Source organism: Lutra lutra, chromosome 12 (assembly GCF_902655055.1).
Source record: "Lutra lutra chromosome 12, mLutLut1.2, whole genome shotgun sequence".
NCBI classification, from domain to species: Eukaryota; Metazoa; Chordata; class Mammalia; order Carnivora; family Mustelidae; genus Lutra; species Lutra lutra.
In genome coordinates this window covers 58,115,101-58,135,030 of record NC_062289.1, presented here as the reverse complement: position 1 = coordinate 58,135,030, position 19,930 = coordinate 58,115,101, and the positions used below count along the sequence as shown (strand labels likewise).

At 41.1% G+C, this 19,930-nt stretch overlaps 1 protein-coding gene across 11 annotated transcripts in view; it reads right to left on the bottom strand.

Annotated features, from left to right (window-relative positions):
- Positions 1-19,930, bottom strand: part of PTPRM (protein tyrosine phosphatase receptor type M) — an 801,682-nt gene that overhangs the window by 349,677 nt on the left and 432,075 nt on the right. The window lies entirely within an intron of this gene.

Below are 19,930 nucleotides of genomic sequence, written 5' to 3'. Positions count from 1 at the left end.
GCATAATACAGAAGACTATAAATTAGTACCAATGAACATTTGTGCACTATTAAATATCAATAATTTTGGGTATTTGGTATCTATATTTGAAAAAGATTCTTTGACAAAGGAAATAGTTTATTTATGAATATATCACCAGCCCCAAAAGCTCATAATACAAGACACTTGGTGAAGACCACATAAGTCATATTTTTAAATGACATGCTTTGATCTATTTTCAGTATGCCAAAATTAGCAAATATGATAACTAAAATACTAGTTAAATAATATTCCATATAGTAAGAAGTTAGCATGAAATTCAATAAATGTAACTATTATTATTGCTCACTTTACTTTTCTTGAGATGCTTAACACTGTGTGTGATTTTCCATCCTAAGTTTTTTGTCCTTAGTATATTCTTATTTCACTACACAATTTTCACAAGTTTGATTTTAATTCCTATAGACCATATGATTTGGAGTTATAATACACATCAAGTATCAGGAAAAGACTCAAAGACTTGAATATATCCAAGCAAATGGAAAAAGTTGCTATTTGATACCCTCTGCTTTCCCTCCTCTAAATCTCCCTGCCCTGTGGCTGTTCCATTCTCAGACTGTCTCTACCATTCAAGGAGGCAACAATATCTTAAAAACTTGTGATTCAGAGGTGTGCTGAAATACCTTGCTTCTGCAACACCAAAGAAATTGTCTTCGACCCTGTACTCTAGTCCAAGGTGGCCCTGTGTCTGCTCCTAGCAATTTCTCTGAAGATATTTGAGTAGGTAGGAATATATTTTCTCTTCCTTTTGGCTCTTGGTGCATTCCTTCTGTTGATGATGTATCTTGCCATGTTTCCAAGGGCACTAGTGCTGAGGGCCATTCACTAACAAGCAGCTTTCCCCCTCTGCTCTTTGCTGCGAATCTTCCACGGGCATTTTCGTGTGTTACAGGCTTGTTGAAGTTCTCGGGGAGTAAACAGGAAGGATTTTATGACACACCCATGTAGTAGAGAACTAAACACTAAGAAGATATCTTTTGGTTCTTTTTTACCTTGAAGCTCAGCCCTATGTCCTCTCCCTCCTCCCATCTTCAAACCCCTGTTTTTACTTGAAATGGGTGAGCTATCATTTCCTTGGCGCCTGAAAACCCATGGCCTTGGGTTCTATATCCTGCCAAGAAGTTTACCAAGGAAAACTTTGTTTTCCCAAACAAAGTTCCCTCCCTAATCTGGGGCCAGCTGTTGGAATAATTAATTTCTTCTGTTTATCCAACTGTAAAATATTTCATATCGTATGATACAAAACCATAGCAGATACATATGCAGGAGTATTTGTGGCATGAATCAACGAATACCTTCTTTTGAGTGAAGGAAATGGCAATGATTAACTCAAAAGAAGACACCTCTTGTTCCAAATCAGGCAGATTTTCAAGAGTTTCAAGAGGTAGGCGGTCCTCCCACCCCTCCAGCCACAACCTTTATGTCCCCAGGAGAGGCTAGAGGAGATCCAGAGACGTCCCTGTGTTTTCAGAAGAGTCAATTAATTTTTCTCATCTTCAAAATGTGAGGTCACTTCTGTCAGTTCTTTTCAAACATTCAGACAAAAGTACCACCCACAACAGAAGAAAGAATAGAGAGGTCTGAGGACACTGTCATAACCAACTTGTTGCAAACATGGTCCTTCTCTGGACCCAAAATTTTCCCTTAAAAATATGCAGACTTGGGATTCTCTTTTAGACTTCACAGGTTCACGTCAGCAAAGAAAGGCCTTCCTCGGTCAGCTCAGCTTGGGCTTCTCAAGGGACCCACTGGTATTGACTATAAGCAGGAAGGCTTGCGATTGATGCCTTTAGTAGGATGAAGCCACTCGAGCCCATGCTCTGAGGTCATGGGATAAGGGTGTCACTGGCAAGGGTCAGTGATTGGGTGGGCCTGTTGGCTCTGCTCCACATTCAAATGGGGCTGTTGAGTTGTCTCCCTCCTTGGCGGCAGGGGGGCTGCTGGCTATGCTCCATGATCAGGGGGTGCTGCTGGCTGTGCTCCATGGTCAGGGGGTGCTGCTAGCTGGACTTGGCAATCACTTCTGGTTGAGCAGGTTGGCACACTGTGTTTCCTGGTGGGACCGTGACTCTGGATGGATTCCATGGGGGGCAGGGCTATGGGCTATACTTCACCATTGCTGGTGGTCAGATGGGGCCTCAGGCTGTTTCCCAACCAAATGGTGCCACTGGCTAGAATCTGTGTTCAGGTAGGACTGCAAGCCAGCTTTTGAGGTCAGATGGGGACTCAGACTGTGGTCTGTAATAAGGCAGGGCCACAGGCTTGCTGAAAGTTGGGTGGTGCTGTGGGCCAGACTTGGTGATTGGGTAGGACCCTGGTTATGCTCCATTGTTAGGTGAGGTCACTAGCTGAGCTCTCTCTTTAAGAGGGGCCTTTAGAGGAGCGCCTGGTTGATTCAGTGGGTTAAGCCTTTGCTTTTGGCTCAGGTCATGATCTCAGGGACCTAGGATCCAGCCCCATATCGGGCTCTCTGCTCAGTGGGGAGCCTGCTTTCCCCTCTCCCTCTGCCTGCCTGCTTGTGATTGACCTTTCTCTTCTTCTCTCTCTCTGTCAAGTAAATAAATAAAATCTTTAAAAAAAAAAAAAGGGGGCACCTGGGTGGCTCAGTGGGTTAAAGCCTCTGCCTTCAGCTCAGGTCATGATCCCAAAGTCCTGGGATCGAGCCTTGCATTGGGCTCTCTACTCAGCAGGGAGCCTGCTTCCCCCGCACCCACCACCGCCTCTCTCTCTGCCTACTTGTGATCTCTATCTCTTTGTCAAATAAATAAAGTAAAAAAAAAAAAAAGTAGGCCTTTAGCTGCCCCCCATATGTGGGTAGGGCTGGAGACTGTGCTCTGCAGTCAGTTGGGGTCACTGTCCACAGGTTATGCACACTATGATTGTGTGGGCTCACTGGCCGAGATCCTACCTGAGTGAGATTCCAGGTTGTATTCAGCAACTGGGCAGAGCCACAGGATGGGCTCTGGTACAGAGTGGTGTTGTGGGCTATGTTCCATGGCGGGTGGCACTCTAGGCTAGGCTCTGAGGCTGCCCATGGTGCCTGTATAGGCTCTCTGCTTATGCCGTGCCACAGATGATGCTAAACTGTTGGACAAGGCTATTGTCTTGACTCCTTGTGCAGATGCTGGATGGGCTGTGGTCCACATATCCTGTGGCCATGCTTCCCAGAGGGAATACTATACTCAACAGTTGGGTAGGACTGTGAATTTCCTCTTCTGCTTGGATGGCCTCCAGAGCCAGTATGGCCCACCGGCTGGGGATCTAAAACAGGAAGCACTTCCAGCTGTGCCCCTTAGCCAGACAGGGCCACCAGCTCAGCTCTGTAGATGGGTGTAGCCTCTGGCTGGGATCCCCACGTGCTGCTGCAAGCAGGAATGCGGTCCGCCAAGAACCGAGTGCTAGTTGCTGTAAGCCCTGGTCCCTTCTCTTTCTCTGATCCCTAGTAGTCATGCTCTGCAGATAAACCCAGTGATTCCCATGACATGATACCCAAATTGGCCCACGAGGAAGCATCTTATAAGGCTGGCAAATCTGGATGCCCATCTTGGTTCTCTCTTTCCCACTGCAGAAACCATATGCCCAGGGAGGTCCTCTTGGTGTGGGTCTGTGCTGGCCTGGGGGAGGGGCATTTGGTCAGACTATAGCCTTTCCTCAGTATGGTCCTTCTCACTTTCTGTGGTCTGGGTGGGGGGTGCTTCAGCTTCACACCTAGGTTCTATAATTTTCAAAATGGTGTCCTGTCTATGAATAGTTGACAGTTGTTCTTCTTGTGAGGGGGACTGAAATCAGTAATGACTATGTCTCCCTCTTGGTGATGGCATACCACTTAAGTTTTTCATTGAATTTCCTAAGACTCCCTTCACATCATTTAATTTAATTCTGAGAAAAAAAACCAGGATTCTCAAAACCTGTTCATTTATATACCAATTTACTGCAATGAACTATAAAAACAAATTCAGTGGCTCTCAGAATAAACTCCTTCATGTCAAATTGTGAACGCAAACTTCCATGTGCCAACTGTACTTAAAATAAAAACTATACCTATTATTATCTTTAGTTAAATATAGGTAATACGGTTAAGTATGGTCTGTTTTAAAGCCAATCAGAAGACACTACAGATCTTTTTGTTAGTATATGATTTCAGTAGTCTGCATTCCTAAGAACATATAAGTAGGTTTTTATCACCTGGAATTAATGTACCTTCCAAATTCAAACATGATAGAATCTTCAGTTTCTTCAATTTATCCACTGCTCTCAGGCTATTCACCCCTTTCCTTCCTTACTTTTCCTTCTTTCCCTTCTAGCTGGGATGGTCTGCTCATCCCATCAATGACTCCCACTGCTACTAGCAACCCCTTGACCCTTGTCTTCTCATTATCTTCATGGAGCAGACCCAATTATCCACATTAGCCTTCCAGATTCTGACTTCTCATTCCTGTGTTGGAGACTTTGTAAAATGTTGGGTAGCTCTGACTGAGAGGATGGTGCTACCTCAGACTGATGGGATCCCATCTCCCTGGGGATGGAACCTCATTAGGAAGTTTCCACTTGTCTTCTGCCCTCTCCAATTCCCTCAGAAGCTTGCCCGGTTTTTATTTAAATGTTTGCCAAACATCTCATAGCCACAGCACTGATACAATGCCCAGCAAATTTTAGCTTCAATATCTTTAGGTGAACAGTAGAGTGACTTCCTACAAATCAAGGAATTCAGAGGTCATGCATATGACTGAGGGATAGGATGGATTTTATACTGCTCTGCATGGAAACTGTGTGCCTTGTGAAGAAGCTCCAGAGCAGCAGACTCCAGATCAAGAGGGGGGGAAACTTGGAGCCACCTGCATGTTACTAACTCATAAGGTACAAACTTCCCAGACATATGTGTGCTTTAGTAATGGTGGGAGGACTCTACAGATGGCTGAGGTGAGAAAACAGTCTTGAGAAGTCCCTTCAAGATTCAGATTCCTGAGAGACATGCCATTAGCTGTAAAATGCTAGGGACTAGGTGTGGAGAGTAATGAGCAAAAATCAGGACCAACAGAAACTGTATTAGAAAATGCTACCTGAGATTCCTTGCTTTCTTTGCATCCCATGCCCCGCAGAGCTCGCGGTCCTCTGCTCTTGCTGAGGCGTAGTAAAGTTGGGCAGGAGAATGAGAAATGTCAGGAGCAGCATATCACCATACGAGGATGGCTTTAGGGGGTTTGGCCAAGTTCACAATTAGTTTTTCTTTTTTCTTTGATTATGTTCGGTTAGCCTCTGTGTAGCACACCATTAGTTTTTGATGTATGGCTAATGATTCATCAGTTACACATAACACCCAGTGCTCATCACAACACGTGCCCTCCTTAATACCCATCTCCCAGTTACCCCCTCCCCCCATCTCCACCCCTGCTGTCTGAAACCCTCAGTTTGTTTGTATGGAACCAGAAAAGACCCTGAATTGCCAAGCGAATGATGAAAAAGAAAAACAAAGCTGGCAGCATCATGTTGCCTGACTTCAAGCTCTATTAACAAAGCTGTGATCACCAAGACAGCATGGTATAGGCACAAAAACAGACACACAGACCAATGGAATGGAATAGAGAGCCCAGAAATGGACCCTCAGCTCTATGGTCCACTAATCTTTGACAAATCAGGAAAAAAAATATCCAATGGAAAAGAGACAGTCTCTTCCATAAGTGGTGCTGGGAAAATTGGACAGCTATAATTATTAGCCTTTCTAATAGGTTGTCTCTACCAGAGAAGGAGGTTCCAGATTTCACTTATTTAAAGGGTCCCTGAGAGACTGTGGACTCTGAGAAACAAACTGAGGGTTTTGGAGGGGAGGAGGGTAGAGCATTGGGTGAGCCTGGTGGTGGGTATTATGGAGGGCAAGTATTGCATGGAGCACTGGGTGTGCTGCATAAACAATGAATTTTGGAATACTGAAAAGAAATAAAATAAAATGAAATGAAAAAAAAATAAAGCATCCCTGGGGGTACAATTTGGGAGCTGTGGGGAACCTCTTGATATTCTACAAGATCTATATGAAAGGAGACGATGGCCCTCAGAGAGAAGAAAAATGAAGCAAGGAAGCAGAGATGCAAGACAGAGGGAGAGTATGGGTTTCCCTTCCACACAGGTTACAGGGCCCAGATCAGTCCTCTCTGCGGGCATGTCTGTATTCTCACTGTCTAGGTCTCTCTTCTGCTTCAGCACTTACCGCTTATTTTCTGTTACTTGGAACCAAAGCGAATTAACTAGGGTAGCACAGCTCCTGTAAATCTGTGTAAAGACTTAGCCCACATCAAATAAGGCCCAGGTCAGAAATGCTCGCCTGTCACCATGAACCAAAAGGAACGATTTCTTATTGCCCGGTGCCATTTTCCAACACGGCACGGAGCAGGATTGTCACGAGGTGTTGCTACTTAGGAGACTGTCAGCCTCATAACAACTTTTCTCTAAGCCTTCCTGACAGGTGTTTCTGGCCAGGATACCCACACATTTATTATCAGAGTTTACTTAGTTACAACCAAGGCCCATTACCGCAATGGAAACAAAAGGCTCAGAGAATGTCACTGGAACTGTGCCCAGGAAGCTTCAGTGATCACAAGTGCCAGAGCTTTAAAAAAATCATAGTCCTATACAGAATCATTCCAAATAATACTTTGCTGAGCACATTCAGATTCTGTCCTCATCTGCTGCATTGAAACAGTATGCAAAATGGATGTTTACTGCGTTAGACGATTGTCATCTTGTTCTTTTAATACCACCAATGAACAAGACTGTCCAACAGAATTGGAAAAAAGAACCCTGGAAGAGTAGTGTGCAGCACGATATAAATATACCATAATTGGGCTGTAAATGCACTTAAGTAAGTACTAAGAGATCAAGAATTGATAAACCCGCAATCCTATGTAGCAGAGAGAATGCCCCATGTGCTAAAATGTTTTTTTTTAAATTCTCATGGGATCTATCCATATTTTCAGAAGTATTTTCACCTTGCTCAAATGTCATTTTTTTTTTGCAGTTTCTTTTTTTTAATCATTTTTTAAAATTTATTTTCAGCATAACAGTATTCATTGTTTTTGTACCACACCCAGTGCTCCATGCAATCCGTGCCCTCTCTAATACCCACCACCAAAGCCCATAATCTGGTGCATTGCTTAAGTCTTAAGAGTTTCCCTCCCCCCGCCTCAAATTCTGAATATTCACAGGACCAGAAAAATTCTTTTTAATCACAGGCATTAGACTGCGCCTTGGCTCCCTCTCCTTCCTCAAGCCACAAAGACATGTGAACCCAAAAGCAATGAGAATCCCACTAGTGTGATTCAAAAAGAATAGCTACTTGGACAGAGGACTGGGATGACTTTGGCACTGGCACAAAAAAGAGATAAGTAGGATGTGGTTTTGTTAAGTAGAGAGTAATGAACTCAGATACTTCAGCCATTTTCTGCCAGAAACACTTCAATAAAAAAAGTTAATGAGGATTAGTGTCAACAGTTAATTATAAATGATTCATATATACTACAACTCATCGTTAAGGCTTCTCCTTGGTAAGATTTTTTAGAGCATTAATTCTTGTTACTCTAGATTATTAGAAAAAAGTAATAGTGTCCCCTTATTAAATAGTAATCAAGTTTCTCAGGAGGATCTTATCTTCAGTTACTCTAAGTCACAAGGATTTAACTCACCAGAACAATCTCAACAGCTCAATGTTTAAAAGATTTTTTTTTTTTTATTTGACAGAGAGAAATCACAAGTAAGCAGAGAGGCAGGCAGAGAGAGAGGAGGAAGCAGGCTCCCTGCTGAGCAGAGAGCCCGATGTGGGGCTCGAACCCAGGACCTGGGATCATGACCTGAGCTGAAGGCAGCGGCCCAACCCACTGAGCCACCCAGGCGCCCCAACAGCTCAATGTTTAGATACATAATAAACTTCGAGTCTGTCTTCCAAAATAAAACACGATCTCTAATCCTCCTTATTTAACTCCATGGCGGTCAACAAAGGATAAGAAAGAATACTGGGGATGAAATGTTTTCTTTTCCATCGCTGCATCGTTGAAAAAGATTGAATAACGTCCAGTAAGATGGTGAGATCACAGAAACAAGGACCAAATTACAAGGCCAACCAAACCTTGCTATGGTCTACCACATCATTGTGTTGTCTCTCTAGGATAATAATGCTGTTTATGTGTTTTTCCACAGGAACCGATACTAAAGACAAATAGAGGTAGCATTTTCAGATTGTTAATGCTACTAAATATTGTAATAGATTAACTTATCTCATTTAATTCTTGTAAGTCTGAGTTAGTCATGTTATCTCTAGTTCTCTAGGATAAAACAGGCGCCATCAAATTAAGTCACTTGTCCAAATTCACACAAAGAATGAGTCACATGGTCGCTCCAAAGTCAAACCACGTTGCCCTCCACTGCACTTCTTTTCTCACTAACCCATTTCTATGAAGGGAATTTACACTGTGCAGTCAGGTTCAAACGTGCTTCTCCTCCAAAGAATGGAGAGAATTGATGAGATGCTCTCTGAAACGCTCTTCTGCTGTATATTTATTTGGTCCTTTTCGATGGAGTCTGAAGCCTGTCATGGACATTACCTTATTCATCTTTACCATTTATCCAGGTACACTACTTTGGGATGTTATTACCATTGTTATTACGAACGAGAAAATTAAAATGAGCACTCGTGAGCAGGAATGCCAGTGTGTAAGTGGCAGTTTGGACTGGAAGTCTTGCCACCTAATACATAATCCAGGGTCCTCACCACTAAATCTTGCTTTTTGTGATACGGTAAAGCACACAAGGCCAAGCTACTATTAATCTTTAATGAAACCAAATGTCAACTATGCCATTCTGAATCATCATTCGGTTTCCAGCATAATATTCAGTATATCTTCAATCTTATGACCACACATTCATACACAGAAGTTGAAAGAAAATCCAATTTCCTTCTATAATTACATAAATTACTTTTAACCTGTCACAACAGTTTTACATGAGAAAGGAAAATGAATTTATCCATCAACTGACACTCACATATGTTTTCTTTCTTTAAGGAGTCGATCCCCTGATATCGTAGCTAATTATTTTTCCTTTCCTTAAAAAATTCTGACAAAGAACGCAGTTATGCTGATGAATGTCTCCTTTCCTGTTCGTCAGGAGCAGATGTCTGCATCTGCCTCGAGGATCAGTCCGCTGCTCTGTGACACTGAGGGAAGTCCAGCCAGTGACCAGGAAACAACTTGAGTCTCTGCTTGAACCGGGTTCACGAGACCATTTCCTCTTTTTACAAACGCACGGTAAATACAAAACTGCCATTTAAGAAACTTCCTATGGATTTCCCAATAACTCCTAACATTATTATTGATCATTGGGCTCCTATTTCAGTTGGATTTTGATCAAAAAAGCTATCTTATATGTGGTTCCTTGGTAAAAATAATTATCTAAGAAACCCACACACATCAAGGTCAGGCTGAAAGCTCTCAATCTGACACAACCATTTCACAACATGGGTTCACCTTGCTTGATACTTCAGAATGAACATACCAAGTACGTTAACCCCTCTGTGTATCCCTGAATGTTCTTTCTTCTTCAGGCCAGAACATGCTGCTACTTTTCTTATTTATCAGGAGCACAATTTTTTTTTAAAGATTTTATTTATTTATTTGACAGACAGAGATCACAAGTAGGCAGAGAGGCAGGCAGAGAGAGAGGGGGAAGCAGGCTCCCCACCTAGCAGAGAGCCCGATGTGTGGCTCAATCCCAGGACCCTGAGATCATGACCTGAGCTGAAGGCAGAGGATTATCCCACTGAGCCACCCAGGTGCCCCTCAAGAGCAAAATCTTGGCTAACCTTTAAGGCTTGGCAGAGAGACACCCTTCCTCCCGTCTTGGGTCCACTGCTGCTGGCCCACTATGGTCTTGAACACTGGCTTCTCTTGAGTTCTATCGCACTTGAATAGTTTCTCTTAAACATGCAATTCCCATTCACTACAGAATCATTTATATGCGATCCTTCCTAAAGCTACGCACTCCTTGAGAGGTGGGGCCAGGCACAGAATTTATCTCTGTACCTCCCCTAGCACATTTCCCTTTTGTTTCTCAAATATGTTAGCCATGAATGTTGGGCAAATATAGTACAGTGACCCCTTGAGTTATAAGATTCTTGGGTCTAGTCTGAGCTCCAATGGCCTTGTAGAAGCCATACCGTTCACCTCAGCTACCTCACTGTAAAAGGGGCCAATGATACCTGTTTCTGGGAAGCTGTTTGCCTGACCCCAAATTGAAAATATGCTTTGAAAACTATGCTTTGTTAGATAAGTAGAAAACCTCACGCTTGTGTGTGTGTATTTTTTAGAGGATAAAATGTTGTGTAGTGTGTAAAACACTTGAAATAATAAATACATGGACTGTATAATAACATATTTGATCCACTTCAACTACAAACATGCTTAAAGAGAATCCTTTCAGAAACCAGCAGGGAATGCAACTACCCAACTGGTATCTAATTTATACATAAATGGAGTAGGAAAAAATTCATTATAGATGAATGTATCTGTTTCTATAATGAATATCCAAACTGTGACTACTGTCGTGATTGTGCACCCACGAGTAGCAGAGAAGTTAACCATATCTACCCTTGCATGAATACTGGCCAGCAACACAGATGGAAGAAAGAGAAGAGAGGCAGAATCATTTCCTAAAACCTTCACTTGCACTCTGTTTAAAATGTATGATTGTTTTCAGATTATTTATATGAGCAGAAATGTTGTTTTAAAAATGAGTGTGCATTTGTGCATTTCCAGTGATTAAATGATATCAGAGACTACATTAATTATATGCTGTTCTCAACTCTCCTCTTGTCCTCTAGCTTCTGTAACCACACACTTAGTTTCTGTTTTGTCCTGGATCCAACAAATGCAGAAATCATTACCTTTTGGATGCACTAGAAAGAATCTGCTTATAGAAGAGGATAATAATGCTCTAATATTTTTCTTAAGTTTTTTTTTTTTAATTCAGTGAGGAAAATTAAGGTGTTTTCAAACACCTTAGTTTAAGTGTTACACTCAAGAGCAAAAACCCAATCATGTGTTTTCTTTCCTTTTTTTTTTGAATTTTGTACTTTATTTTTTAATTAATTTATTTATTTTTATTTCTTTTCAGTGTAACAGAATTCATTGTTTATGCACCACACCCAGTGCTCCATGCAATATGTGCCCTCCATAATATCCACCACCTGGTCCCCCAACCTCCCACCCCCAGCCCCTTCAAAACACTCAGCTTGTTTTTCAGAGTCCATAGTCTCTCATGGTTCACCTCCCCTTCCAATTTCCCTCAACTCCCTTCTCTTTTCTATCTCCCTATGTCCTCCATGTTATTTGTTATGCTCCACAAATAAGTGAAACCATATGATAATTGACTCTCTCTGCTTGACTTATTTCACTCAGCATAATCTCTTCCAGACCCGTCCATGTTGCTACAAAAGTTGGGTATTCATCCTTTCTGATGGAGGCATAATACTCCATAGTGGATATGGACCACATCTTCCTTATCCATTCGTCCGTTGAAGGGCATCTTGGTTCTTTCCACAGTTTGGCAACCGTGGCCATTGCTGCTATAAACATTGGGGTACAGATGGCCCTTCTTTTCACTACATCTGTATCTTTGGGGTAAATACCCAGTAGTGCAATTGCAGGGTCATAGGGAAGCTCTATTTTTAATTTCTTGAGGAATCTCCACACTGTTCTCCAAAGTGACTGCACCAACTTGCATTCCCACCAGCAGTGTAAGAGGGTTCCCCTTTCTCCACATCCTCTCCAACACACATTGTTTCCTGTCTTGCTAATTTTGGCCATTCTAACTGGTGTAAGGTGGTATCTCAATGTGGTTTTAATTTGAATCTCCCTGATGGCTAGTGATGATGAACATTTTCTCATGTGTCTGATAGCCATTTGTATGTCTTCATTGGAGAAGTGTCTGTTCATGTCTTCTGCCCATTTTTTTTTTCATAGACTTTATTTTTTAGAACAGTTCTTATTTTACAGAAAATTTGAGAGGATAGTATAAAGTGTTTCCATATACACTACACTTGTTCTCCTCTGTTACTAACAACTTATTTTAGTATGTTGCATTTGTTAACACTTAAGTAACAAATATTGATACATTATCATTTACTAAAGTATGTACTTCAGTCAGATTCCTTTAGCTTTTACCTAATGTCCTTTTTCTGTTCCAGGATTCTATCCAGGGTAATACATTACATTTAGTTGCCATATATCCTTAGGCTCCTCTTGATTTTCATAGTTTCTCAGAATTTCCTGGTTTTGATGATCTCAAGAATTTTGAGGGTTTTGTACAATACCACTGGTGGAATTTGTTTGATGCATTTCTCATGATGAGATTAGGATTATGTGTCTAGGGGGAAAGACTGCAGAGTAGAAGGACCATTTTGTCAGATCACATCAAGCATACATACTCTCAACATGATTTATGTATGACTGCTGAGGGTGACCTTGATCATCTGGCTGAGGTAGGGTTTTTCAGGTTTCTCTATTATAAAGTTACTCTTTTCCCCAATTCCATACTGTACACTTTGGAAGAAAGTCATAATGCTTAGCCTACAACTAGGGAATGGAGAGCTTTTTTCTGAAAGATAGTCTAGGCTCATCTTTTATATTTACCATCCTAGCCCTAGCATCAGTCATTTTTCCTAGATCCTTTTATTGGGAATGGTAGAAGACTCTAAGACCAGGATAGAAGATATGCTCATTGCTGGTAGGGTGTCATTGTTTCTAGGTCTTGACTGAGCAAAGAAATATATGTTTTATACTAACCATGTATATACTCATATCTATAAACATTTCTATACATAACCATGTGTACCTATATTAAGCTAATCATGAACGCATACTGAAGTTTCCAACTCTGATCTATTACCATTATTATTATCATTCTTGCCTCATTCCTTGCTTATTTTTAAATTTCAAGTCCAATAAAACACTTGACTTTTAAAAGTGTAAAAATCAGTACTTTTAAAAAATATATATATTTATTTATTTTTAGAGATAGAGAGCAAGTGGGAGTGAGAGTGCAGAGGGAGAGGGAGAGAGAATCTTAAGCAGACTCCCTGCTGAGCATGGCACCTGATGCAGGTCTCAATCCTATGACCCTGAGATCATGACCTGAGTCAAAATCAAGAGTTGGACACTTAAGCAATTGAGCCATCCAGGCTCCATTAAAAGTGTGAAAATTTGCCCTTCTTATACCTGTAGACTACCAGACATCTGCTCCCCACAAGATAGAGTAGTTCATTTCTCCCTTCCCCTTATACTTAAAACTGGCTTAAAACTTAAAACCTTGAACATAACATAACAAACAAGAGTAGGAAGACACTGAAAGATGGAAATAAGAAGGACTTACTAAGGTCCTTGCAACTTGAGGAATAATATGGTGATGACTTCCTGTTTCCTACTGCTTCTCATTTACCCTGCACAGTGCACTGCAGGAACCTCCTCCAATCCATAACCACCAACAAAACAAGAGACAAAAAAAGCTTCAAGGAAAATCTGGTTTCCTCAGCCAAAGTATGGGGAAAAGGGTTGCTAACAAAAGAAAACCATTTTGGCAATACATATTGTGCTCAAGCCAAAATGCAATGGAAAAATTTCACCTACCACCTATACCCCCCGGTTTCAGTGGGACCAAGTGAAGAACTGATCTTCCACACCATCTCACTCTTGGCCCTTCAAAAGCAGGCAGCACTCTGATTCTTCTATGAAGGTTATTTCAGTGTGGTCCATCAGTGAGCTGAGCCTCCACACCTATCCCTCAGCAAAGAAACATAAGATAGGGCTAATTAACACTGAACTCCCCTCACATAGTCTTAGGGTCCAAATTGGGAGCTTAGCCTCTGCCTCTACTTGAAATCAATAATAACAGAATTGTTGCAAATTGGAGATAGTAAGCACTCTGCTTTCCCCGATGCCTGGTGTCAGTGGCCCAGTAGGGTGCTGAATACCTATATCTATCCTAAATCAACAAAATAAAATGAGGTAGCACAAAGCAGGGCTAGCTGGCAGTTCTCTTCTTCCCACCCTGGCGTCAGTAGAGAGCTGAGCCTCTACCCACAACCAGCATCAACAAAATGGAATGAGATGGTGTGAAGAAGGACAGTTAACACTTCACTTCCACCTCCCCTAATGTCAGGGAACCTGCTAGGGAGCTGAACATCCAGTCCCACTTAAAGGCAGCAAGAAGATATGAATAGTCCCACTTTGTGGGGCAGGTATTAGCAGGGCAAGAGGAGACCTGAATTTCTATTCCATCTGTCTGCAATTAAACAATGTGAGTGCCCACTTTTGTTGGGATATTGTCAATAGGGCCCAGTGGAAAGCTGTATATACTTATTTCCATCTCCAGTCCTCATGCCACATCTCAATACAGGGGTCTTATTGCTTAAAATAATAATAAGATTAAATAGCATTCAGAGCCATGTAATACTCAAAATATTAAGATATAATTGAAAATTACTCATCATCCCAAGAACCAGGAAATCACAAAATGAATGAGAAAAGACCAACAACATGCACCAACACCAAGATAAGTCAGATGTTAAAATTATCTAATGAGGATTTTAAGCTATCCTGTAAATGCTTCAATAAGCAATTACATACTCCTTGAAATAAATAGGGGAAAAACAGAATATGTAAGCAAAGAACTAGAAGTTACAACAATAAAAATAAATGAAAATAGACAGAACGGAAAAAACAATTACCACAATAAAAATCTCATTAGACTGGCTCAAGCGTAGAGTGGAGATGACAAAGCATAGAACCATGAGCTTGAGAATAGATCAACAGAATTCATCAAATCCGAAAAATAGACTGGAAGATGGAGGTGATGAAGGAAAAGGATCTCAAGATTCTGTGGAGCAATAACAAAGGAGCTAACATTCATATCACCAAAGTCCCAGAATGAAAAGAAACAAGACTGAAAGAGTATTCAAAAAGAGCGACTAAAAAGTCCCCAAATTTTTAAAAAACATAAATTTGCAGATTTAAGAACCTGAGAAATTCCAAAGAGGGTAAACACTAAGATATCCATGCCAAAACACATCATAATTAAACTTATAAAAAATAAAGACAAAAAAAATCTTGAAAGCAGACAAGGAGAAGCAATATATTACTTATAGAGAAACACCAGTTCCAATGGCAACATATTTCTAATCTGAAACTTGGAGCCTGGACACTGGCACAACAGTTTCCAAGTACTGAAAAACTGTCAGTCACAAATCCACAAATTTTACATTTTCTTTCTTGTTTGACTTCTATTAATGGACTGCTAATTAATCTTTCTATATCCAGAATTGCCATCACCCTTCCCCAGCATTCCAGCCACAGGGTTTCTTCTGCCCATTTTTTGACATGATTATCTGTTTTGTGTGTGTTGTGTTTGAGAAGTTCTTTATAGATCCCGGATATCAACCTTTTGTCTGTACTGTCATTTGCAGGTATCTTCTCCCATTCCGTGGGTTGCCTCTTTGTTTTGTTGACTGTTTCCTTTGCTGTGCAGAAGCTTTTGATCTTGATGAAGTCCCAAAAGTTCATTTTTGCCTTTATTTCCTTTGCTTTTGAAGAAATATCTTGAAAGAAGTTACTGTGGCTGATATCGAAGAGGTTACTGCCTATATTCTCCTCTATGATTCTGATGGATTCCTGAGATTTCATTTATTTATTTGAGAGAGAGAGAGAGAGAGAGAACATGAGCAGGAGATAGGGGCAAAGCAAAAGTGAGAAACAGACTCCCCACTGAGGAGGGAGCCAGATACAGGGCTCAATCCCAGGACCCTGGGATCATGACCTGAGCAGAAGGCAGATGTTTAACCCACTGAGCCACCCAGGTGCCCATAAGCACGTGTTTTCTTCAATCAGTTGGCAAAATTCTAGTTCTCTCTTCTTTCCCTATCCACACACTCGCCCCCCCACTGATGATTTCCTCTTCTAGTAACAGCACTTCATGGCTGTCTCAAGTTTGCTCCAATATCTTATTTCAGTGTTTATGCACAAGAAAAGGGATACTAGTTAATAGGCTATACTTCTTCTTCTTTTTTTTTTTTAAAGATTTTATTTGTTTATTTGACAGAGAGAGATCACACATAGAGAGGCAGGCAGACAGAGAGAGGGAAGCAGGCTCCCTGCTGAGCAGAGAGCCCGATGCGGGACTCGATCCCAGGACCCTGAGATCATGACCCGAGCCGAAGGCAGCGGCTTAACCCACTGAGCCACCCAGGCGCCCAAGGCTATACTTCTTAAAAGACATTTTAGGCACTATCTTTTGTTAATTGATTATACTCATCTACCTTGGTAGCTTTTACAACTAACTTTAGTATTCACTGCAAGGTTAATTATGGCAAATTCAAATTTTTCCCTATCCCTAGGCATTGAAAATATTGTGGGTCTTTTTGGGGGGGGGGGGTGGAGAGGAGTGGCATTTTCTATTATAATTCCAATTTAAAAGGCTTTAAAATGATGAATGCTTGCATCTACACTTATCTTGAAAATAATTAATAATAATCTTCTTTCATAGCTTTGGACCATCCATATAAATATCATTTCCTTCTCTGCCACATTAGTATTTAAACATTTTTGTCACAGATTCCATGGAAGGAATTTTCTCTAACTCAATTTTAGAACTATCATACTAAGACAAGTATAGTCATTCCTCTGCTTATCCATGGTTTTGCTGTTTGTGTTTTCATTTACCCATGGTCAACAATGGTCCAGAAGTAGATGATCTATCTTCCTTTGGACAAATCATAACATGCTTATGCCACTCACCTCACTTTATCTCATCGCATAGGCATTTTATCATCTCACATCATCATTATAAGGGTAAGTATAATACACTGAGTTATTTACAGACCCTACTCATATAATATTTATTACAGCATATTGTTATAACTATTGATCTTATTATCATTACTAATTTCATACTCTGCTTAATTTATAAATTAAACTTAATCATAGGTATGTATGTGTAGGGGGAAAAAACCAGCATACATTGGGCTCAGTAATATCTGTGGTTTCAGTGAGCCACTGGGGGTCTTGGAACATATTCCCTGTGGATAAGGTGGGGAGGACTTAAACTCTATCGAAGTAAGCTAGGTTGTCAATTATAATGATCAGATTGTCAGAAAATCAAGTCCTAATGACTTATTCAAAGCATTTGGGACATTTTTCTTTGTTGAATTTGAAGCAATATTTCACATTTTGAATTGAGTATGAATAGTTTTAAATGAGAAGATGTCATTTAATACAACAACAAAACAAAACGAAAACCCAGGGGTTTGAAAAGCATGTTTATTCTGTCATGTTTAAAATAAAATAAAATAAATTATAGAAATCCTATGAGCAACAATTTTTCATTTTGTCTTATACCTGGTCTTTGGCAAGGCCCTCGTGTTAGGTTAGAAATTGGGAGTCAGTGCTGAATGGTCCATACCCCCTGTATTTGTCTTCATGTAGGAGTGTCGTGCCCTTTCTTACTTTGGCTGAGTCAGTGGTGGTCTCACCAAACTACATACATGAGTGTGGATTCAGTGAAAAGGATAATTTCTGAAATTCAGTGAGCTTGTTAAGAATGAGTTCTGCTGGGGCGCCTGGGTGGCTCAGAGGGTTAAAGCCTCTGCCTTCGGCTCAGGTCATGATCCCGGGGTCCTGGGATCGAGCCCCGCATCGGGCTCTCTCCTTGGTGGGGAGCCTGCTTCCTCCTCTCTCTCTCTGTCTGCCTCTCTGCCTACTTGTGATCTCTCTCTGTTGAATGAATAAATAAAAATCTTAAAAAAAAAAAAAAAAAGAATGAGTTCTGCTGATGAATGTAAACAACATTCCCAGAGATCTAAAGTGAGGGGCTGATATGAGCAAAGCCCTTTTCTCTGAGGCATCAGGTAACACCTGGAGTGTGAAAAATAAATTCTGTAATTGACAAACTCTTCTGGATTCACAGCAATGCACTACTGGAAAGCAACCGAAAGGAAGAGCCATTGCAAAGGACTGTGAAAAAGGAGACAGCGGACCCAAAATGCAGTCACTTATGCTAAACCCCAACAAGATTTGATACCTAACCTAACTGCAGCTTTTGCTTCTGCTGAAATGGGACCTTTAACATGACAACCTGGAGTTTACTTGTCAGCACTAAGGGGTTATCCACCGATAGACCTGTTCTGTTCCCCTTGGGAGTGTGGCCTTGCCTAAAACAAGGCATCATTTCCTAATAATTTCCTTGTTTCCATTCCTTCTCTGTTTTTAAAAAACCCATCTCTTTCTGTAGCCCTTTGGAGCTCCTTTCTATTTGCTAGAGAAATCAGAGCTTTAAAATATACTCCGCTGAATTTTTGTTATTTAATAGATTTGGTGACAGTGATGGGACCAAAGGAGACCTCCAATGGCTTTGAGGACAATGAGACACACGGGTGTAGTACCCCATGAACACTCTGAGTTCACCATCTCTCTCCCCATTTCCTAGTGCCAGACTAAGTTACCTCTAGGTTCCAGGTTCTGCTTTCATTGTGGTGAGCTCCTGATCTAATTGGCTTTTCAGTCTGCAATTCCCAGGTTTTTGGGTGGAAATCTTCAGTCCTGAATCTGTTCCAAGAGCCATGAGGGGATTGTTAGTGGCAGTGTGCAGTTCCCCATCCATGTGGAGCCCCAAGTCTGCAATCCCTATTTGTTGGGATCTACTGGCTCAATCCTTTCCACAGTCCAAGGTTCCATGGGAATGGCTTGTGGTGAATACAGTGCCTACTGTTGGCCATTCTGTAGTAAGTCCTAAACCCCAGAACTTGGTTCTGTCCTCATATTCCATGCTGGGAGTTCCTCATTTGTTTGAGATAAGTCCGTGGTCCCCATTCTCAGCTGGTTCAATCCTTTCCCCAGTCCTTCGTTCTTTGGTTACCGTTGGTACCCACAGCTTTGTTTCCTCCATTACTGTTGGTTGCTATTTTTGTGCACATGGGTATAGATTAATTGCTAAAGGGGATCTCAGAGGTCAAAAGCCACACAAATTGATGGGCATGGGTTGAGTGTCTAAGAGCTGTTGGAGTACTTCCCACCTAACCAAAAGACTCCTGTGTTAGGATAAATTGGTCATGGAATGGGTTAGACTGATATTAATTCACCTGCCAACCTTAAGAAAATTTCTATACAAGGAAGTACAACATGAAACACTACACAAACACAACCCCATAGCAGATCCCTTTTAGGTACTAATGTGGCTGTGAGAAACCCAAAGACTTGGGGCATGTGGGTGGCTCAGTCAGTTAAGCATCTGCCTTTGGTTCAGGTCATGATCGTAGAGTTCTGGGATCAAGTCTCACATTGGGCTCAGTGCTCAGCAGGGAGTATGCTTTCCCTCTGCCCCTCTTCCCATTCACACTCTCTCTCCCTCTCTGAAATGAATAAATAAAATCTTAAAAAAAAAAAGAAAGAAACCCAAAGACATATAAATGATCAATCAATCAATCAATCAATCAAAAATCTTCAAAAATCTTTAATTTCTAGAGTCAAGACACCAGCTCTGGCACACCTGCTGATTTTATATCTAAGAACTATAGTTTGGGAAGCTATAAATATCTATAAGAATGGCAAAATCATATAGTATCCTGGAAGCCTGGCTTGGCAACCCACAGAATGGGAGAAGATATTCGCAAATGACACTACAGACAAAGGGCTTTTATCCAAGATATATAAAGAACTCCTCAAACTCAACACCCAAAAAACCAGAAAATGGGCAGAAGACATGAACTGACACTTCTCCAATGACAACACACAAATAGCTAACAGACATGAAAAAACGTTCATCATCATTAGCCATCAGGGAAATTCAAATCAAAACCACACAGATA